Source organism: Macaca mulatta, chromosome 15, assembly GCF_049350105.2.
Source record: "Macaca mulatta isolate MMU2019108-1 chromosome 15, T2T-MMU8v2.0, whole genome shotgun sequence".
Lineage (NCBI taxonomy): Eukaryota > Metazoa > Chordata > Mammalia > Primates > Cercopithecidae > Macaca > Macaca mulatta.
Genome location: NC_133420.1, coordinates 3,716,452 through 3,739,706, shown reverse-complemented (window position 1 = coordinate 3,739,706; position 23,255 = coordinate 3,716,452). Strand labels below are relative to the sequence as shown.

Below are 23,255 nucleotides of genomic sequence, written 5' to 3'. Positions count from 1 at the left end.
TGTGATTTCAGGAGATTTTCCACACGGGTGATCACGTCACCTGCAGATACAGATAGTTTTAAATCTTATTTTCTAATAAGGGTGCATTTTATGTGTTTTAACTTGCCTTATTGCACTGACTAGACTCCAAAAAAATGCTGAAAAGCAGTGAGAAAAAAGTCATCAGGTGGGATGGTAAATACAGCCCTTGTTCTTCCATTTTGACCTGAAGCACCCAGTGTGATCATTTTCTCATTTGATTTTTGTGAGGACTTTTTGTTTCCTTTTTTTCCTTTATTTTTTTTTAAAAATACACTTTATCTTTTAGGCAGTTTCACGTTCACAGAAAAATTGAGGGAAAGGTGCAGAGAGACCTTCTATATGCCTTCCCTTCCCCCACGTGCACAGCCTCCCCAACTAACAACACTCCTGCCCAGAAGGAGCATTTGTAATAATTGAAGAACCTACGTTGACATATTGTCACCCAGAGTCCACAGTTTACATGAGGGCTCCGTCTTGGTGCTTGTTCTATGGGTTTGAACAAATATGTCATGACATGTATCCACCATGATAGCATCGTACAGAGCAGTTGCACTAAAATCCTAAAAATCTCCGTGTTTCACCTCCTCATCTCTCCCTCTTCCCAACACCTGGGAAGCACGGACATTTTCACTCCATAGTCTGGCCTTTTTCGGGATGTCCTTTAGTTGGAAGCTTACAGTATTTAGTCTTTTCCGAGGGGCCTCTTTTGTGTAGCCGTGCATGTTTAAAGTTCCTACGTGTCTTTTCATGGCTTGACAGCTCACTTCCCTTCAGTGCTAAAGAATATTCCATTGTTTGGATATATCACAGGTTATTTATCCACTCACCTAGTGAAGAACATTTTGGTTTCTTCGTTGCCTCCAAGTTTGAGCAATTATGAATAAAGCTGGAATAAAATGAGCAATTATGATTAAAGCTTCTATAAATGTCCATGTGCAGGTTTTTCTGTGAACACAAGTTTTCAACTCCTTTGGATAAATACCTAAGAGTGCAATTGCTGGAGCACATGTTAAGAGGATATCTCGTGCCCATCAATGATACACTGGATACACAAAATGTGGCACGTATATACCACGGAATACTATGCAACCATAAAAAAGAATGGGTTCCTGTCCTTTACAGGGACATGGATGAAGCTGGAAGCCATCATTCTCAGCAAACTAAAAGGAACAGAAAACCAAACACCACATGCTCTCACTCATAAGTGGCAGTTGAACAATGAGATCACATGGACACGGGGAGGGGAACGACACACACGGGGGCCTGTTGGGGGGTGGGGGCAAGAGGAGGGAGGGCATTAGGACAAATACTTCATGCATGCAGGGCTTAAAACCTAGATGATGGGTTGACAGGTGCAGCAAACCCCCATGGCACATGTATACCTATGTAACACACCTGCATATGTATCTAAGAACTTAAAGTAAAATGTAAAAATAAAAAATAGGGAGTATAGTTTGGTAAGACAATGTGATAATTTTACAAACACAAAACATGTCATACCCACTTCCCCACCTCCCTCAAGTGCTTTCAACAGCATCCTGTTGCTGTTATTAAGAGAATAAAGCATCTACCATCATCTCCCAGCCCCTGCCTGCCTGCCTTCATTCTTGTCTTGTGCCACTTTCTCCCGTGTTTACTTCCTTGCACGTGCCTGTTTCCTGCTGCAAGAGGCATTCTGCACGCACCCCCATCTCTGTTTAGACCGTGGTGTCCCTACACTCCACCCCCCTCAACAAGCAACCTCTACTTCTCTCCAGACTGCAAGGGGATCATACCTTCCAGAATGCATCGGTTTTCTACCTCTCATCCCAAGATACGCCAGATTCTTTTACAGCATAAATTTAGAGAACCCCGCTTCCCTTTCTTTGGTGCGCTTTCCTCAATTCTTCATCAGAAACCCATTAGACTGATTGTCATATTAGTGCCCATTCTCCCCATCAGGCCGCAAGTTCGTGTGAGCAGGGGCCGCAGTCATGTTGGTGAACCACGGTATTCTCAGTGACTATCCATGTGCTTAGAAAGCATTTGCTGAATGGGTAAATGGGTCTGCAGTTCCAACCAAAGCTAGAAGCTTGACTTTGGAAGAATGAAAGTAGATAACATCTCCAAAGCAGACCCCATAGCATGAAAAAAGAAAGGAAGAACGGAGGCAGAGCTGAAGGATGAATATTGGCACAGGAGTAGGTGAGACTTTGATGTAGTTTGAACTACATCAAAATCTTAAGAGTAGCCATTTCAGGATGACAAGAGAACAATATATTGTTTTTGTTCTTTCTTTTCAACATTTGCAAAGTTTTTTGCCTTGAGTATAGTCACTTTTGCAATCAGAGGTTACAGTGCTTGATGGAATGAGGCCATGAAGCACACACACCACCGAGTTTCACAGAGCAATCTGTGAGGAAGGATGGAGACACAGGAAAGGTTCATTTTAAAGCAATGCAGGTGTTTTCTTTATAAAGGCAAAAGACATTTTTTAAAGTGTTTGCATCATACGCAAGTCTGCTAAATTTGGTCAAGAAACAGAGAAAACAGTAACAGAAGAACACTTTAGCCCACAAGGAGACCAGCACACCCAGCTCGAGACCACTCCAGATGAGGAGTGGAGAGTGGTTTCCTCACAGCTGACCCACAGGATCGGGTAACACAAGCAGAAGGGAAACATGGGGACCACAGAGACATCAGACTGTGGACTTCATAGCAAGAGACAGCAACACAAACTAGCGGAGTAATTAAAAACTATGGTAAAAAGAGGTCCACATTCTATTTTAACCTGAAATCAGTGGCACGGGGACCACCACACCACCCTGCAGTTGCCTCCTCCCTCCCCCACACACAGCAGCCTCCTGGGACAACATCCTACTTCCAACTTGCAGTTGCCTCCCGTCCCACCCCCCCACAGTGGCCCCCTACGACAACATCGTACTTCCACCCTGCAGCTGCCTCCCATCCCCAACACACAGCAGCCTCCTGGGACAACTTCCTACTTGCCGGCCACAGCCTGGAGCCCCCAAAGCATGGAGGGGCTTAGCGAGCCACACAGCATTCCCCCTTCACACCTGGGAAGTCAGCCCCTCACTGAAGTGGGTCCTGTGCCCACCAGCTGTGCACCATCAGAGGTGTGAGGTTCTGGACCTGGTCACCCACTGTGCAGAGAGGCGTGAGGTCATGGACCTAGTCACCCGTTGTGCACGATCAGAGGTGTGCAAGGTTCCAGACCTGGTCACCCACTATGCACAATCAGAGGTGTGAGGTGATGGACCCGGTCACCCGCTGGGTATGAATAGAGGTGTGGGTGGTTAGTGACCTGGTCACCAGCTCTGCACAATCAGAGCCATGCGAAGTTGCAGACCTGGTCACCAGCTGCACCCAATCAGAAGCTTTTGAGGTTAGGGACCTGGTCACCTGCTGTGCACAGAAGTGTGAGGTTATGGACCTCGTCACCCGCTGTGCATGATCAGAGGTGGGCCAGGTTAGGGACCATGTGCGTGGTGATGGACCTGATCAGCAGCCAAGACACCTGCCGTTTCCAGTGTCATCCCGGCTTCTTTCAAAACTGGAAAAGTCTTCAGATATTTCCCAAAAGCTTGTCCATCTTTGAAAACGATATGCGTGTGCACAGGTGATACCGATGACTGAAGATTGAAGGTTAGAGCATTCCAGCCCCATGCCCATGTCCCATCCCATCTGCGAAAACTTGAGCACAAACATCTCCCTCTCTGAAGCTCCCTGAACCCTGTGGCAGGCCTGAGACTCAGGTCCAGTGTCCTGTCAGTTACACTGAACAAAATGTAATTCAACACTGGCCATGGGCCCTGTGCTTTAAAAACCACATATAAATCTCCCAAAGAACTACAATCTATGAAAGCTTTCATGGCTAGTATTTTAGGAAGACTGATCAGTCTTGACCTAAATCAAAGCCGACACTGCCCAAATGCACTCTAACCCCAGCTTCGTGCACAGGCAGCCATCGCCTGGCCGTCAGGGTGACCAGCAGCCTGGGCACAGACAGGACCAGCGCCGGTCCCTCCCTGCACCTTAAGGGGGCTTCTGAGCTGCTGTCCATGATCAGTGATGGTGACGCCCAGAGCAGCTTTCCGGGAAAGCAGTAAACCTTTCAGGTCCTCACCTCACGAGGATGGCCATGTATAAATCAACCGCCTTTGTTACTGCCCTGCCATTCTCAAAGAGGAGATGGGTTAAACTTCTTTATCCACACGCCCAACACAAGGCACACCTGCCCCAGCACGAGGCTCATCTACTTAATCCCGGGAAACTCACACAACCCACAATCAGAGGCCGCGCACAATCCGAGACTGAGCACAATCAGAGACCACACACAATCAGAGGCTGCACAGAGACCACACACAGAGACCCACACAATCAGAGGCCACAAAGAGGCCAGAGGCCACAATCAGAGACTATACACAATCACAGGATGTGCACAATCAGAGGCCATGCACAGTCTCTGCAACCTCATCAGAAACTGTTTCTGACCATTCACCTGAGGCCACCAAGTTTAAATGAGAGGCCCAGGTTTTAAAAGACAGCAGGAGTTCTCTGAAGGCAAACTCCGTGCATTCCACCATCAGCACCATTTGTGCCTGTCACGGTCAGGAAGAACCACAACCACGTCTCGGTGCCCTTGCAGTGCAGGGCGCTGCGTTTCTCCCCCTTTCCAAACCCGCGGCGGCTCCTGGCGACCCAGCGCCTCTGCTCAGCCACACGCCCCCAAGGCCTTCCTCCCTCACCCCACAGGGGAGCTCCCGCAGCCGGGCTATCTGGCTCATCACTCCGATTCAGTCACTTACACCCTCATTCCAGGCTGAAAATCTCTTCTGAAAATATCCAAATCTTACCCACGTCAGGCTCCATCTTTTCCCCAGAGCTCCTCATCCCCTCCAGAGCAGCAGCCCTGGTGCCCGTGCAGCCGGGGCCTGTGGGCAGATCCGTGGGCTCAGAATGCCCAGCCCCTCAGCCCCTCTGTGTGTCCCCTTACTCCCTGCTCCCTGGCGTTAATGCCCTCCGTCTTCGATTTCCTGATAGGCAAAAGGGGGTTAATTCTAAGAGTGCTAACCGAACTGGATCACTTAACACCATGTCGGGCCCAGAATACCCCTTGATCAATGACAGGTATTGCTGCGCTCTTACCATTGCGCTGGGTCCAGGTTTCCTGTGAGCCCTTTAGGCTCTTTGCCGTAAAGGCCACTCAATGGTCCTGTGCAAGCCTGTCTGTGGCAGATGGACAGGTGAGTGGCCGATGCACACGTGTGATGCTGAATGGGATCGTGCAAAGCTGGCCCAGCGTATTGTGGTCAACGTAAGAAAAAAGTCGCCCATGCTTGCTTGCTGCTGCCCTGCGGTGTCCAGAAGGAGCCGCTTAAAGGCAACTGCGCCGCACCTATCTTCTTGGAAGGAGACGGCAAGACCAGACTGGCTGGAGCTGGGAAGTTGTGCGCTACAGATCAGGGCTGCGTAACCCAGGGAAGGCATCACTCGAAACACGTGCTGGAGGGCAGCCAATCCGACCCGACCGTCCACCTCCAGGGTCAGCCATGGGGCTCCACTTGATGTGTCATCCTGATCACCCCTCACAGAGCAAATGAGCCTTTGACTTCAGCCTGTCCTAGGTACAACACTGACTCCCACCTCCCACGTCCTGAACCAGCCTGTTCCGGGGATTGCTGTGGAGGTAGAGGAGCAGGCCCAAGACATCTAGTGGCATTTCCTGGCAAGGACACTCACCATGCTCGACCATAAAACTCGGGTCAACTGGTTTTTCGGAGGGACTGTAATTTACTTGTGGCACGCATGGATACTGATTGACCCAGGGAGGGGCACGGAGGAGGCTGAAGGAAAACCCATGGTGACTGCGCCAGGCATTCCCGCACACACCGACATCTTCAGACTGGGGCGGCGTCCTAGTCTTACAATCAAACCGAAAGCCCAGAGAAACTAGGGACCTTGTCCAAGACCAGCAACAGGTATGTGGGCAGCTGGGATTCAACTAAGTCCTTTCCTGGATCCATCCGCGCTGCTCCCTGCCCCCACTCCCACCACCCCGCCATGGCCCCCGATAGACACAGCAGGTCTGAACATCAGGCACCCCGCACGCAGAGTACGGAGCAGAGCCGGCTTCCGCAGTGGGATCTCACACACATCCCACTCCCCTTCTTGCCGAATGCCTCGGGACTCTGTGCGGTCAAGTCTGCAGATGTGGCCTCACTCTGCGCTAGGAGATCTGGGTGGCCGGCAACGTTTTGCAGAGTGCTCCTCCAGACGGGGCTCGTCGGCTGATCCATGAGACACAGGACACCCGAGAGAAGGGCCGACAAACCCCACAAAGTCGCTCCCAACATGGAGAGGACAGGACCACAGCGGGGCTCTCGCAGTCCACGCTTTGGACAGGTCTTGCTGCAAACTGTGGTGCTCGTCAGGCGCGAGGAAGTTTCCCAGGGCAGGAGCTCTAAGTGACACAGCAAAAGCGACACAGGCGATGCAGCAGGATGTACTTCAGCTCAGGGCTCAGGAACCACGGGGTGCAGCGTGGCCTGCAGCAAACCAGACACATCAGAAGCCAATGTCCCACCTTTTACATTCAGTGACATTGAACGGAGGGAGTTATATGTAGCAATCATCTTCCTGGGGGACCCGTACAGCACGCATGACCACCGACACTGACCACGAGTCCTTCCTAGGTCCTGGGGGCTACCCCACTTTACACGCACGGTTCCATGCACAAATCTACGCGTGGCAGTTGTTAGGCCCAGCTTAGAGATGAGGAAAACGCTGCTGGAAAAGCTAAGTGAGAAAATCAGACTTCAGCACACCTGCCATCTCCAAGACCACTACTACTGTATGTGCTAGGGTCTCAAGGGTTGGGTGTGTGGCATTTTAAGGGACTAATTGTAGGTGGTTTTCTTCTCTCCTACACCTGTTTAGCCTGAACGTGCACGTACATGCTCTGCTGCAGGTGCACTGCCGTATGTAGACCAGCAATGCTCTTTCCTGCCTCGGGTTCTCGTCACTGCCTTCCGGAAAATCTCACCTGCTTTACAGCCAAGCCAGGTAGGCCTGGTCAGCCGCACAGTGAAACTCCTGCAGTGTCAGAGCTAAGTGCTGGCTGAGACTTTAACGGCGAAGACAGTGGAGTAATGGGGATAAACTGAGCAAAACTGTATTGTAACGCAGATGAACGTCTAGAAGCAAAAGAAACTGACACCCCTGAGAGCAGGCGACTGTCTCTTACTATGATGTTAATAGCAGCTTGCTGTTTCCAGTGTCTCCGTGTGCCAGGGTTTCCAGTCAGCGTTTGTGTTTATCTGCTCTTGGGCTACCTGATCAAACCTCTGCAGAGATCAGGGATATCTAAATTGACCCAGTATCTGCAGGCTGGCTGCTCAGAGGCCGTGGTGTGGAACGGCCAGGACATCGCTTAGTCATACGGGGCACAAGCATGTCACTTGCCACTCCTGTCTTTCTGTTTCATCAAACCCTCTTTTCTCCTGAATATTGACCATAGCAAAGTCATTAGCCTTTGAGATGCATTTGAAACATCAACTTGCTTTGTTCAAGAGGTTTAAGACACACGTAAGTCTTTCTTGCCATGCTCAACACACACAGCCGGCCGTTTCTGAAGTCAGTGTTTCTGGAACAAAAGCCTCGGCCTGCCCCAGTGAACATTCACAATGAGCACACTGTCGCAAGGCTGCTTGGCCAACCAGCAGGGGGCAGGAGAGAGCTGCAGGGGCCACGTGGGGTCCCTGCAAAGGCGCCTCACTCCCTCAAATCAAGAGCGGTGCCTCCTGCCAATCCAGCGGCTTCCTCCAAGGGGAAGAGGCCTCTTCAGCTGCTACTGCACTGATTTCAGACGGCTCAGCCAATGGGGCAACAGATTCAACAGAGTTCTATGTTGTTTAAGGAAAACTTCTGTTACCAGGCAACCTTAGTACCATATTCAACGTAAAATAACCAACAACATTGTTTCCAAAACAACATGCTACTAGTGCCTAATCCTTCAATGCTGCTTAAACACGGAAAAGTATGAGGAAAAAAGAGCATGGCACTTACTTCTTAAAAAATAACACCTCTTCCAGGTTATTTTTACCCCTATCATAAAGACTTAGAACTGTGGATTCCCTACAGGAACGTGGAGTGGGGGTGGATCCCCACGCTGACCCAGCCTCACCCCAGGTCAGTCTTCCCCCCCACCACGGGGTTCACACCTCTCCAGGCCCTGTCACCTCATCAAGGAAAGGTGGCGTCTCTGAGCTCTCTTCGCAGGAAGCACCCGAACGGGAGCTAGAGACACAGACACACCCACAACTGCTTTGAAATCCTGAACATATTTAAGGACTTCATTATTAGCTTTTTAAAACTGTAAGAACAAAGTGACCCTGGTTTTAACCTCTCTGCCACAATAACACCATGTCCATCTGTCTTTTACTGTTTGTTCCTTCTCCAGCAGCCGCTGCCTGGCTGGCCGACTGCAGAAGAACAGCCTCTGGTACCCCTGGGAAGCCCTCGGTAAAAGCGTGAACACCACGATCACGTCTCAGGACGCCGCACATGTTAGGGTCGCCCACAGACCGCCATTCCCAGTGCCTAGAAGGCACTGAACAGGCCTCCTGCTCTTTGTAAATGTCAACTTTCCTAAGCTAAGTTGTGTTGAAAATTTTTAACTGCAGTCCACACGTACTTCTTTGTGTCTTGTTTTTATCCTAGAGGAATATTTTTATGGAAAATTAAGCTTGCAAGGTTGAAGGATTTTCTGAAAGTCGACTCCTAATCCTGGAAGAAAAAAAAAAATGGGCCAAATGTGGTGCTCATGCCTGTAATCCCAGCAGTTTCGGAGGTTGAGGCCAGGAGATTGCTTGAGCCCAGGAGCTCGAGACCAGCCTGGAAAATATGGCAAAACCCTGTCTCTACTAAAAATACTACTACTACTACTAATAATAATAATAAATAATAAAGCTGGGCGTGGTGACGTGTGTCCAGTCACAGCTACTCAGGAAGCTGAAGTGGGAGGATCACCTGAGCCCAGGAGGTGAAGGCTGCAGTCAGCCAAGATTTGCATCACTGCACTCCAGCTTGGGCGACAGAGTGAGACACCGTCTCAAAAAAACAAAAAGCAAAAACAACTGTAAAATCATTATAGAAGGGAGCTGGCCAGGCACAGTGGCTCACACCTGTAATCCCAGCAATTTGGGAGGTCGAGGTGGGCAGATCACCTGAGGTCAGGAGTTTGAGACCAGCCTGGACACTATGGCAAAACCCCATCTCTAATAAAAATACAAAAATTAGTGGGGCATGGTGGTGGGTACCTGTAATCCCAACTACTGGGGAGGCTGAGGCAGGAGAATCACTTCAACCCCGGAGGCGGAAGTTGCAGTGGGCCGAGATTGCATCACTGCACTCCAGCCTGGGCAACAAGAGCGAGAGTCCATTTCAAAAAATAAAAATAAAAAGGAAGGGAGCTAATGTTTTTCATTTAAGGGAAGGGAGAAGAACATCCAGTATTTATACCTCTCAAGCACACATCTCCAGTGGTGTCCTAAAGTATTCAAGATACACATTCCTACAAATATAGCTCAAAACTACTCACCAAGTTACATGCTAAAAGCACATGCATTGTAAGAATGCTACATTATATTTTTTGAGCATCTGTATCCAATATTTTAGCATACTGGCAGTTTTCCCTTCAGGTGCTGTATGCCTAAATTATTACATGTTTAGTCATTCATTTTAGAATTTATCACTTGCTTTAGGCAATAAACATAAGCTACTAAATTAATGACTTGGGGGAAAAGTTACTAAGTTAACTTGGAAGTTAAACTTTGCAAACTGAATTTGTTGGACCTCATTCAAGCTAGATGATCAGTTTTTTAAATTGTTTCCTGTGTGTTTCCCTCGAGGATAGAAATAGCTTCACTCTCATCCACTGTGCACACTGCAGCCCGCGCCTCTCGTCCACTGCGCCACACTGCAGCCTGCAATTCACCCTGTGCCAGGCTTTCCACACCGTACCTGAAAGTCACTAAGTATAACCAAGAAGGAAATGAAAAGCAGATAAATGACCTCCACCCCCACATCCAGCATGCAAATGTTAAACATTCATCAAAGTAAAACCAAAAACCCATGTTAGCTCACGATTGTAACTGGTAGAGTTATGTGCATGGCAATTTTAAAAGTCTAGTTAAGTAAAAACCTAATTGAGACTCTCAAGAAAGACATCTGCAAAGATTGACAGTGAGGAGAGGACTTCACTCTGCATCCAGCCTGTTCTGGAAGCCACGGCCAAATGCCAGGTTGTATAGATCCGAAAAGCAGGAAAAAACAAGTGTTGAAAGGTGTACAGTCTCAGCAATGTACAAATTCGATGTAGGATGCTCAGAAACCTTGAATTTCCAATCAGGAAACAGCAACATGAGCAAGTTTCCCAGCAGTGCCCACTTTCTACCTACGGCACGTGTAACAGTTACGCTGGCCACCTCCGGGGGGACAGAGGCTTCCTGGTCACATTCGCTCTGGCAGCCACACAGCTGGCCCTGCCAAACACCTGTCTAATACTGAGGAACCACTCTCTCCCTGGGCTTTGCTCACTCTAGCCAGGAGAGCATATTTACAGAGTACTTTACTGAGTCCTCGTTCAATGCGTCAAGCTTGTTGAAGGCAGGGCAACCCCATTCCTGGCCCAATTAAGTGAACTGAGCAGAGGAAATGCCTCCAGTTGGACGGCACTCAGTCACAACAGCAGTGGCCACTGTTCACAGGGCGCTGGCTTCGTGCCGAGAACAGTTACAAGCGTCTTCTCTCTGTCCGAGGAATGTGCACTGCAACCCTGTGGGGCCGTTTGCAACGTCCACCAGAGTTCTGAGGCAGCCAAGTCCAGGCTGTCCGTGGGCCTTGCCACGTGGCCGTCCACGTCCCCTGCAGATCAGACCTCACTGCAGGGACCACGGGTTCCAGGGCTGCCTTGAGGCACATGCTCCCTTCACCACCTCCTCCTGGCCCCTGACATCAACCCTCACCACTGCTGCCAACACTTGATTTTCTCATGGCTCCTGAGGGGCCTGTTCTGCCCTTCCCTGCTCCCTGCGTCCGGCTTGGAGGGTACCCACATCAACGCCAACGCTCACGTAATCACCAACCTTTCCACGGGGCTTGATGCCTAGGAGTCTCAATATCAGAAAGTCAGATTCCTGTGCTTGTTGGAGAATTTCTTCCCATTGTACAAGTGAAGGAGATAAAATTCTAGGTGCCTGCAATAACCTCATTTCCACAACGAAGCAACTTCAGTAGTAGCACAAAAAAAAAAAAAAAAGCTTTTTTTTTTTTAAACTTCTTTTATACAAGCTAAATACAATTTAGTTTTTACATCCACGTTCTCATCAGCTCCCACCTGGTGAGCAGGCAAATAGTAATTTTCAAAGAAACAAATTGTTGCATAATTTTAACACTTAGCATTATCACTATTAAGCAAGAATTATCCCAAAAATACATGATGATCTTGTTCTCACGTTCAAAAATTGATTGTCACACAGTGAAATAACACTTAATGCAAAGGAAAGTTTCTTTTCAGGTATCTGTTCTGGAAAAGAAAAAAGATTTCTGGCAAAGAGATAAACATTAATTATGTAACAATCCAAAATGCCTCTGGGAAAAATGATGTCATCCAATTAGTTCTTTGAAGTGTTACAAATGCAGCTGAGTTTTAATAGTAATTTCTCCATAATTATCAAAAGAGTCTTTAAAAATCTTAGTGCTGAAATAACTATAAATGGATATAATACGCAAAGCAGAAGAGTTAACATTTGGGGTAGATTTTGGCCCATATTTTTAACATATGCATAGTTATTCACCTAGTTGAAGCTTATCCCTCTCCTCCTAGGCTCTTCAAGACTGATTTTCAAACATAGACTGGCTTTTGGTACATGAAGGCAGCTTTAAAAGATGTCAGGATCAGGCCGGGCACAGTGGCTCAAGCCTGTAATCCCAGTATTTTAGGAGGGCAAGGTGGGCCGATCATTTGAGGCAAGGAGTTCGAGACCAGCCTGACCAATATGGCAAAACCCAGCCTATATTAAACATTTTTGTAATTAGCCAAGCGTGGTGGCACACACCTATAATCCCAGCTACTTGGGAGGCTGAGGCAGGGAGAACTGCTTGAAGCCAGGAGGCGGAGGTTGCAGTGAGCCAAGATCGCACCACTGCACTCCAGCTTGGGCGACAAAGAGAGACGGTCTCAAACTAGAACTTAGCCCTCAGGAAAAGCATTGAGCACCCCCCACCCAAACCAACCCAAGGAATCACATGGCGATGGTTATCATCTGATTTCGACAAATAAAGTTCTGTTCTCCCCTCTGAACACAATGGTAAACACCTGCCATCAGCCCACAGAAACTCCCAGGACCCAGTAACACTGGACTAGCAAGATCAATGGGCCACGTATGCAGGGTTCAGCAGCAGAAAGTCATGGCACCGAGAATGGTGTGTGCTCAAACCAGATTCCTTGCTGTCGGGGTAAAGGGGCTTCCCGGGAAAATCTAGTCCAGTGGGATGGTTTCCACGTCCACCATGAGGAGGAAATGGGGGGTTTCCTGAGGGCACTGACAGGACCTGGGTCTCTGCCCCTTTGTCCTCTGTCCTGTTATGGGATGAGGGTGGGCTGAAGGCAGGTTTCCCCTACATCTTCCGGGAAGGAGAGATGGAGCTGACACGTGGACGACGCTTTTTCCAAAACATTCCCATGTTTATAACCTGTTATCAACCTGTTTTCCCTGGAGATCAGTGAAGCAGCATCATTGACTCTCTTCCATTAGGGACAACCCGGTGTTACGGGAGGCAGGAGACGACATGCGAGCTGGTCTGGGTCAGTCACTTGTGTCTGGTCCCCAGCGTGCTCATCTATCAAATGGGCGGCCCCACAGACCAGTGACTTTGAACCAGAGTTCCATGGAGGTTGCCCAAGGACAGGGAGGGGGAAGAGGGGGAAGAGGGGGAAGAGGAGGGAGGAGGAAAGGGAGGAAGGAAGGAAGAAGGGGAGGAAGGAAGGAAGAAGGGGAGAGGAAGGAAGGAAGAAGGGGAGAGGAAGGAAGGAAGAAGGGGAGAGGAAGGAAGGAAGAAGGGGAGAGGAAGGAAGGAAGAAGGGGAGAGGTAGGAAGGAAGAAGGGGAGAGGAAGGAAGGAAGAAGGGGAGAGGAAGGAAGAAAGAAGGGGAGAGGAAGGAAGGAAGAAGGGAAGGGGAAGGAAGAAGGGGAGGGGGCGGAAGAGGAGTGTGGAGGGAGGAGTGTGGAGGGAGGAGTGTGGAGGGAGGAGTGTGGAGGGAGGAGTGTGGAGGGAGCAGTGTGGAAGGAGGAGCAGAAGGGGGGTTCTCTGAGGAGGAGGGCCAAGTTTTTGAGGTGTCTTGGAGTCAGAGGTGGCAGTGGCTTGGGCTCTAGGCCCTCTGTTGCATAGTTTTAGGCTTTAACTATTTATATTTGTGGACTCTTTAAAAGATTTAATTTGAAGGAAACCGGAGTTGGGGATACCTTGCTTCTAAAACACAATTTCTCAAGCCTGAGACTAAGTGCTAGGCATTGCTCATTCTGTTACAATCATTTCCTCCTATTTAAAATCAGCCACACACCCCCAATCTCCCTTCAGGGCAAACACCTTTTCCGAGGATCTCAAACAGCAGAGCGAGCGGCCCGTGACCCCAGCCGTGGGCACGAGGAGCGAAGAGGAGACGTGTGGAGAGGGCTGCTGATGACATGAGAGGTAGAGGCCCGGCACCTCCCTGCAGGGGTTGTGCTCCTCCAGGCCTAAAGGACATCCTCGCCTCTGGGGTGAACAAGCAGCACAAACTATCAACACTTATTCCAAAAGAACAGGAAGAAAATTCAAACGAAGTTAATACAGTTACCCCAACACAACACTGCAGCAGCCCAGAAACAGGAGGGCCATTGAGCCTGAGGTGGGCGGTTCCAATAGCAGGACAGCGACGTTGGCATTAGGGCTTTTCGGCAAAGAAAAAAAAAAAAAAAAAGACACAAAAGGTAACATGGGCCACCCATTATTTCCTGCCAGTGGAAAGACACCCACAGGCCCCCAGATGCCAACGGCCCCTTGGGAACGAGCTCACGCAGCACTTCAGGTCTTCGCACGAGCAGGCACGTGGTGTCCTCAGTACCCCCGCCTGTGACACACACACCACACTTGACTCCCATACCTGAGGGTCCAGGGGAATGGCGGGAAGTTCTCGGGGGACCGGGCATCCTGTGAGGGCGCTGCATGACTATGTACCTCAGAGGGGTCCCCGGGCAGCTGCTCTCTCTCTCCAAAGGATGAACTGGATCCTGACCACACCCAGATTGTGCTGGCCTCCAAGCCGAGCGCCAACATCTCACATCCAAAGGGATGCACAGATGTCTGCTGCACGTGGAGCCCAAGTCCCTCGCAGAGCTCAGGACGAACCCAGTGTCCAGGCCTGGGGCCATCACCAGCCAGGAGAGGTGTCCGGGGCAATTCCCAGCGATGGCCACAAGAAGAAACAACTCAGGACAAAGCCAGTGTCCAGGCCCAGGGCCGTCACCAGCCAGGAGAGGCGTCCGGGGCATTTCCCAGCGATGGCCATGGGAAGTAACAACTCAGGCCCATCAGGGCTTCCTCACTATGCGGGTGTTAGAAGTAGAGACAGAGGTCCAGGTCTAGTGGCACAAACAGCGACGGATCCATGGAAATGCGGGCGTGGCCCCTCCATCCCAACAGCCTGCATGGCTGCTCCATTCTGCTCCCATCACACACATCCCCACACAGCCAAGCCCCTTCTCCTTTCCCCCACTGGATTCACCAAATCAAACCTCGCTGTCCTTGGCAAATGTACCATTAATTTCCTTTCTGCCCAGTAAAAAAGCACACTTCCAGTTAACATGACACCCCCGCTACGATAGAACAGCCTTAATTCACACATGACGCAGAGGAACAGAGGGAGGAGGGGTCGAGGACCATCCTGGAATCGGCAGCTGTTTTCTGGGGGAAAGCCTCCGTCCCCCCTGAGCCCGACACTTGTGCCACACTATCCCCATGGTGTCTGAAAGCTCCATGAAGACAGGCTCACTCTGACCCCTTCACACCCACAACGCCAAAGAGGAGCAGGTGTTCAGGAAAAGTCTCCTGCTAGTGCTGAAGACAGGAATGATTCCTCGTGGTGCCCAGAATGTCAGGAGAAAAGGCACCATGTGGACACCTTCCAGGTCTGCTCAGTCTCTGCACAATCACAGACTTGAGACCTGGAGGGCAGACACCTGGCACTGCTGACCACCCCAAGGTCATGGCCTCTGCCCCTTCTCTGCTGCCCATCAGTTCCAAGCTTCTGGCAACACCGCCTGCTGCCCCCACTGCCTCATCGACTCTTCGTGAAAAGCAAATGTTGCCAGGATAGCGTATGAGTACATTTGCCAGGAAAGCAGCTCCGATTGACGCTGAAACCCCCTTCTCACACCCCTGGCAGCTCCCTTGCCCCCGATGTGCACATGCTTGCAGCTCTGACCTTGCTCAGTGTCCACACAGGCTCTGTTCACTGGAGAGCCAAAGGCAGACTCAATGTTGAGTCAGAAATACACAAAGAGGGTGAAGATTACAAACTGCCTGCCCCCCAAAACACAGGTTGAAATCCTCACCCTCAATGTGATGCTGTCAGGAGGTCTTTGGGAGGTGATGAGTTCCCGAGGCTGGAGACCCTTGAATGGGATTTGTGCCTCAGAAAGGGGCCCAGCAAATCCCTCACCCTCCCATTGTGTCAGGGCCAGAGAGCAGGTGTGTGCCAACCAGGAAGGAGCCCACACCAGAATCCACCCGTGCGGCACCCTGATCCTGCCTTGCAGCCGCTAGAACTGTGAGAAACAAATTCCTGTTGTTCATAAGCCGCTCAGTCAATGGTGTTTCGTTACAGCAGCCTGAGCTGCCTGAGATGACGATGCTCACCGCCCTACAGAAACGGCTACTCCCCTCTCCCAGAAAGAGGGGTTTAATTAAAATCCCTGTCTCTCCTCGCGGCCACCACAGATCTCACTCCCCCACCCCAAAAGCCAGCAGTTGCTAGGATTAAAGGAAACAGAGGATTGTTTTAGACCAGCCCCTCCATATCGATCTGAAGCCTATAACTTTGCCCACTTCCACGGTGGCCGTGTCACTGCAGTGCCCATGTCAGCTCTGTGTCTGCACTGGGTCCCAGGCTGTGCACAGACTCTTCTAGCTGCCCATCCAGCACAGCCATTTCCCCTTCTGCTTTGGAGGCTGTCCTTCGATATCGAACTCCCACCTTTCTGCAACCCAAGGCCTTCTGATCCAGACATTCGGGGTGAGCTCAGCCATGTACTGGAGTCCTTGACTCAGGTAACCCAGGCCCAAGGCGTTGGCACCCACGATCTACTGGCTGTGGGGTCTGCACAGCCACTAGCTGTCCCAGCCACTCCAGGGCCTGGGAGGGGAGGCAGAGGAACCTGTGAAGCTGCCAACAGCCATACGGGGACAGGGGCCCCTGGGATGAGGAGGATGCCATGGAAGGAAATTCAGAGAAAGAAAGAGCCCCAAGGCTGGACGGGTCATGCCCAAAGCCTACACTGCTGAATTTTCCAGGTTTCTGAACTCAATCGCTGACCCACACAGCACATGTTTCCTGAGTGCTGACCCCGCATGCCATTGGATACGGCAATAAAGTAGGACCCCCACCCACCCCTTCCCCGACACATACACAGGCCTGGGCACCCAGTTGGCACCGTGAGCCAGGGAAGGGGGCCATTTCAGACGGACAGTGGGTGCAGCCTTGCCAAAGCCCAGCAGTCACCTGCACTGCCACAGCCAGGCTGAGTCCAGATCAGCCGCACAGAAACCTGACCCTCTCAAGGGCATGCCTGAGCTCATTAGGGACAGACACCGTCTCCTGCTGATCTCCAACACTTTCTCTGCATGTCTAGTTACAAACGGACGACGCAGTCTCGGAAGCACAGCTGTGACTCTGGAGACAGATCCCAGACCTCCCCCTGCTCCTCTCCGTGGTGCCATTGATGGGGAGGGGCCGGCATGGCCGCATACCCACAGCCACCATGCCACGGAGACACGGGCCTTCGACGGTTACTTCTGCCAAGGAACCCTGCTGCGTCTTGGAGCACACCATGGTGGGCGGGAAGCTCCACCCGGAGAAACAGCGATGCTTCTCCCCAGAGCCAACGGAGGGCACTCCCCGCCCTGCATGCAGCAGATTACTTACATTCTGGAAAACATCTGAGTTAGTGGGGAACAGTAAAATGAAAAGGTCACGCTAGAAAGTTTAGAAGGTTGTGTGGAGTCTCAGGAGGTCCAAAGATTTCTGAACCAAGACTGCTGTGGGCAACGAGCTTACAGGGAAAGTTTCCACACGGGCCTTCAACAAGCAACGCTCAGCAGGGAGGAGCCACGTTCTGGGCAGAACCTCAGAACAAGAACATCGCACACCACAAAGTCACATCAGAGCCAACAGCAACTGAAATACAGCGCTCTCCTAAGATGTGTGCGTCACCTGCAGAAAGTCACCACACATTAAGATGGGGGAAGAAAAGGATAAGGTTAGAAACAAATTTGAAATTATTTCTGCATACATAAAATTTCTACATCCACTGGCTTTCTTTCTGGGAGTAACAACTTTTACATGAGATGCACATCCCCGTTGGAAGGAGTTTGGGTTTTCCGTGGGCAGAGTCAAGGGCTCTCCAAGAAATGTGAACCTTTTCTCACTCACTGAGCCGCGTGCCCTGAGGCCGTCCTGGCCTGTCTGAGCACCTCCCTGGCTCTGCCTCCAGCCAGCTCCTTCCAGCACTCACCCCGCTGCTCCCAGAGCCTGCACTGGCCCAGGATCTCCTCTTCTGCTGCTGTCAATCTTCCACTTTAGGGTAAATAAGTTGGAAACTAGAAAGTTATAAGACCCCTTAGCTTTTTAAAAATTTGTCTTCTCAGAAAACAATACTAATTCTACTTCCATGGTTTAATATGTTGCCCCCATCTGCATGTTCATGGATATGTGTTTTTATATATTTTTAAATCAGTACTTATAAAAGCATGCACTGTTGCTACATTCAGTTCAATTACATTTGATGTAAGAAGTTTTAATTTCAGTGAATTCAGGCACTCAAAATTTAAGCCCTCTGACATCTATTAATCAAATGGGAAAATGACAGGTAGATATTACAAAAATCAAGAGAAGTGTTTAATGTAAATCCTGCACTTTCAAATATTTCCACAAATGTAATGTATACATTAGTACATAACCTTGAGCATTTTCACAACTCTTTGCACTCAAATTCCATTCTTAACTTTTATAGATAAATCGACATCCATATGTGATTTTAAGCAGCTCAAACATCAGCTCTTAAAAACAATCAGAAATGTTGCGGGCAAATCCCACCGAGCAGCAAATAACGGAACTGTACCCAACAACCCAGGTACCTCCCCTGAGGCATCTGGAACTTGAGCATTACAAGCAGCCTTTGGTTTCTGAGGCACCCGAGAGTGGGGACTCCCAACTCCCCAAGTCTAAGAAGGCCTCAGCGTTAAGGAAAACTGGTCAAAAAGTCATCCCTGCCGGCTCCCTGCACCACGGGCTCCTCCCTGCCCGCCCTCAGCCACGTGCTTACAAGATCTCACTTCCTCTCTGTCCCGCAAAGCCTGACTCCTGATTCCAGCCCTGCCGCTTACTGGGATGTGGCCATGGACGTCAACTGCACCTGTAAGGGGAGAAGCTGGTCAGGATACAGGATCCTGGCCATCCTGGCAGTGCTCAAGCTGATACTGTAACTTGGTAGTGAGTTACTTAATGCAAAGGTTTAACTTTGAAAAATTTAGATACGTGTATTCTAAAAGGGAAATTCTGAACGTAGAACACAGGCCACACCCTCACACTGATGTTGTCTGGCCAGCACTTTTTTGTTTGCCTTTTCAATAGACGTTTTTAAAAGCAGTTTTCGGTTCATAGCAAAATCAAGAGGAAAGTACAGAGAGTCCTCACATATCCTTTCCCAGCACAGGCACAGCCTCCATCATTCTCCTGCCCTCACCAGACCAGCATGTCTGTACGACCGACAGACCCGCATCAACACGGCACCACCACCCACAGTCCACAGCTCACACGAGGACTCGGCCTGCTGCTGCTCACTCTGTGGGTTTCACAGACGTGGAACGGCATGGATCCCCCATGAAAGCCCCACCTGGAGTTGCTGCCCCACCCTACACACCCCCTATGCTCCTCCCATTCATCTCTCCCCTCCCCAACCCCTGACAGCCGCTGATTGTTTTAGTTTCCACAGCTTTGCCTTTTCCAGACTGTCCTGTGGTTGGACTCAGACAGCAGGCAGCCTTTCCAGATTGGAGTCTCACTTAGCAACATGCGTTTATGATCCTTCTGTGTCTTTTCATGGCTTAGGGGTCCAGTTCTTTTTAGTGCTGAATAATATCCCAGTATCTGACATACCACAGTTTATCCATTCACCTACTGAAGGGCATCTTGGTTGCTTTCTGGTTTTGGCAATTATAAAGCTGCTGTCAATGTCTGTGTGCACATTTCCGCATGGAAGTAAACTTTCAGCTCCTCCGAGTAAACGTCCAGGACTGTGACTGCTTCTGTGGTCGGAGAGCTTAGTTCCACGGAAAACCGCCATGCTGCCTCCCACAGGAGCTGCCCCACTTCCCCCAGCGATGAGTGAGGGTCCTGATGCCCACACACCCACCAGCACGTGGTGGTGTCGGAGTTCAGGTTTTGGCCAGGCCGATGGGTGCACAGTGACGCCTCGCCCTATGACATAAGACGCGGGCCATCTTTCCACGTGTAGATTTGCCATCTGTGTATCTTCTTTGTTGGGGTATCTGTCCAGGTCTTTGGTCCATTTTTAATCAGGTTGTTCATTTTCTTGTTGAGTTTTGAGAGTTCCTTGCACGGTTTGGATAACAGCCTTTCTCAGATGAGTCTTTTACAGATGCGTTCTCCCCGTCTGTGGCCTCCCCTCTCATGCTCCTGAGACACTGTTTTTTATTTTAAAAAACACTTCAGACAGAAGATGGACCTCCCAGCCCACCACGGTTCTCAGTTTGGCTGTGGTCACCAGCCTCCCAGCCATGGTTCCCACCTTTTCACGATCTGCTGGTCCTATGGGCATCAACCCATACCAAGTCCCTAACATATCTCCAATGATTGCAACGTCAAAGCCGGCAGTTTGCAGGTAGGAAGGAGCTGATGGAGGCCGGAGCAGAATGTGAAGGCCAGCGGATTCATCCCTCGGGGACCGGCAGGCCTCTCAGATATCTCCCTGGGTCACCTCCCAAATGAAGTACCTGCTTTGGCCGCGAGCAGGAAGCAGGACCTGGCCCAGATCTCAGCATATTTGACCTGGCACGGCATTTACAGGTGAGCCTCCATAACCGGAAACTCGACTCTCTGGGGAGAATGCATTTTCATTATCAAGGCTTTTAGGCTTTTAATTAAGAAACCAAAGAGCAGTGACTGGAGTGAGGATGCAGGGACTCTGGGTGACCCACACGCTCGTTTCCACCTGGCACGAAGGACCCTGGAGTGAGGGTGCAGTGCCTGCTCTGAGTCACCAGCACACTCATCATTTCTACATAAAGAACCCTGTGAGCCTGTCCCAGGACTTTTTAGCCTAGACCTAAAAATTCACAGCTCAGGAAACCTTCATCATTTTAGGAACCTGAGGGGTGGGCCAGGGGGATCTCACAGAGTGTGGTGCTGTCTATGGGGTCAGCAAAGTACAGCTGGGGCTTCCCGCAAGCACTTCAGGGAGGCCGTGCACTGGCCCGAGGCTGGTTCCGCCTCCTATCCTCGGTTCACATGCCCAACCGTGAGGGGAGCCCCCCGCTTCAGGAGCGGTCCCTGGCTCCAGGCCCTAACGTCCATGTCCAGGCCCCTGGTAGGGCAGCTTCTACCCCAGGGAGGCTGGGACTGGAGACAGCCTGGAGCTCTAGGCAATCCTGGCAACCACATGTTTCCCGAAGTGGCTGCAGATAAACTCCTGCTTCCAAAACCTGGCACGGGCTGTGTGAGGCCTGGAACGCGGGAGGCGCGTTTCCAGGGTCCCTGCTCACATACAAAAGCAAGGCTAAGAGCAGATAAATTATTTAATTACCCTCTCATGGTTATCAAGTCAAGTCATAGTCTCTTAGACTTATGTGTGACTAGAAGTATACACATTATGGAAGTGTATATAAATGTGAATACAGATATGCTTATTTTCCTTTTATATACCTTACATATATGTGTATACGTGCATATGTATAAAAGATGGAAGAAAAAACCATACTTAAGATTTCAAATCTCAGTCACAAAGATCTCAGAAGCAAATTATTATTCTTTAACAAAGATGTAACATTTTACATTCTTACAAACAAAACGTTCTCTATTAGCATTTTATTTTAAAAACTAAGAATGCATTGCACTCTCTCAGTTTCAATTTTTAACTCAGCTCACAAAGGTCCCTGTACAAAGACCTCAGTGCCACCGCAAGGATGGCGGTGGTCACACCTGTGTCCATTTATCCTCTCTACATCTAGCTCCTCTCCCTGAGGCAACAGCACCTCCGAAGTCACAGCCTGGCCTCCCATCTCTCCCCCGTCCCGGGCTTTTTGGCATGTTGCTCTGCTGCACACACCTCAGCAAATACTGCTGATTAGCCAGAATCGCCCAGAAATCTCTTAACCTTGATTCTGGCTGCTTTTGTAATTTGTAATATCTGTACTTCTGGTGTGATTTGAGAAACAACAAATTTTAAAATTAGAGAAGATGTAGTTTTTATTCTCTCCTTTCTACTTTCAACCTTGAAAATTCAAGTAGCAGCAAGGGTTTGTTGAAAGTAACTTCCACCAAATAGAACCTATTACAAAGGTACTACAGAGTGTCAAATAACCACATAGATGTAAAATAGAGATGCAGACACAGATATAAAATCCAATGGTTAAACCAAATTGAGAAATGCTTGCCAGTTTGATAGGACTTCTAAAACTTGACATAAATGTTGGCTGAGGGATACAAGATGTTATGAGATGAGTGAGATGCTTGGCCTAGAACCACAGGCTCTCTCCTCTTTACAGCAGAAAATCCATAAGGAAGTCAAATCTGAAAGAACCAGGTACCATTGAATAGCATACTCAGCCATCCTTCCCCATTCCTGGGCCCAGCTGCGGTGAGTGCAGCCAGTCGTTCACCAACATCCATCATCCATCCTCCAGGCCATGGCTACACTTTACTCCCAGGCTCCCTGTCATTATGTAGATTAGGTAAATCAGGGACACTCTCACCTTAAGCCTCCCCTGCCAGCATGGCAATCGCCCAGTCCCAACCACAGCAAGGACAGCCATGTCCCTGGGAACGCAGAGCAGGGGTCGGGAAGAAACCTGGATCTCTGAATACCTCATGGAGCAGTCACCAGCCTGGAACATCCTCCCTGATGGCTTTGCAAGAGAGAAGAACTCCTTGGTTCCTCAAGCTACAATACTGCAGAGTCTCAGGTCACAGCATCCTTATCTACCCTCGTCAGGAACCGTTCATGCTCATCAAGACATGAGAACAAAACTGCAGTGGCACAGTCACACTCGACACAGACCACCTGCTGCTCACATTCATCGTATTAACACCAAAAGGCCACCTTGGTGGATATCCTGGATGTGGACACTTGGCGGCTTTTTGCTGGAGACGCGCTTTGTGCATTTATCGCACGACCATCTTGGCCTCAGGAGGGACTGTGCAGATGGCAGCTGTGCACGTCACAGGGAGTCTCACTTGCTGGACTCTCAGCCAGCTCCCACTATCAGTGCCCGCAGAGTCCTCTCCTCCGGGAGCACGTGCTTGGACGCCACAGTGGCCTGTGGATCCACACAACAGCACTGTGTGCCCCAGGAGCTTAGAAAGTACCACTGCATCAATGCCTCCACAGGTGAGGCCGGGGGCAGAAGCCAACCTCAAGCAGTTACGGTCCTCCGTGGGGCTGGCGTCCAGGCAGGAAGGCGGCTCAGCGGCTCTCCTCTCACTGTGAAACTTCCTAGGTCCCCAGATGAACAGAACCCTAAAAAACACGCAACAAACAACGGGAACGAGAACACGACCAGCAGCTTCTGAGATGAGCAAGCTGGGCTGATCATGAGACACCTGACGGGGACGGTGCCAGAGCCCCTCCCGGTAACCTGTGAGGACAGCGCTGCCAGCATCTCCCTAAAACCAGCCCA

General features: G+C 50.1%; 1 long non-coding RNA gene across 1 annotated transcript in view; it reads right to left on the bottom strand.

Annotated features, from left to right (window-relative positions):
- Positions 1-239: 239 nt before the first annotated feature.
- LOC144334920 (uncharacterized) overlaps positions 240-23,255 on the bottom strand; it is a 170,152-nt gene continuing 147,136 nt past the window's right edge. The window contains exons 7-8 of the long non-coding RNA XR_013405180.1: positions 5,170-6,569; positions 240-907 (exon numbers count right to left, since the gene is read on the bottom strand). This is a non-coding gene — a long non-coding RNA (uncharacterized LOC144334920). The remainder of the gene's footprint in view (positions 908-5,169; positions 6,570-23,255) is intronic.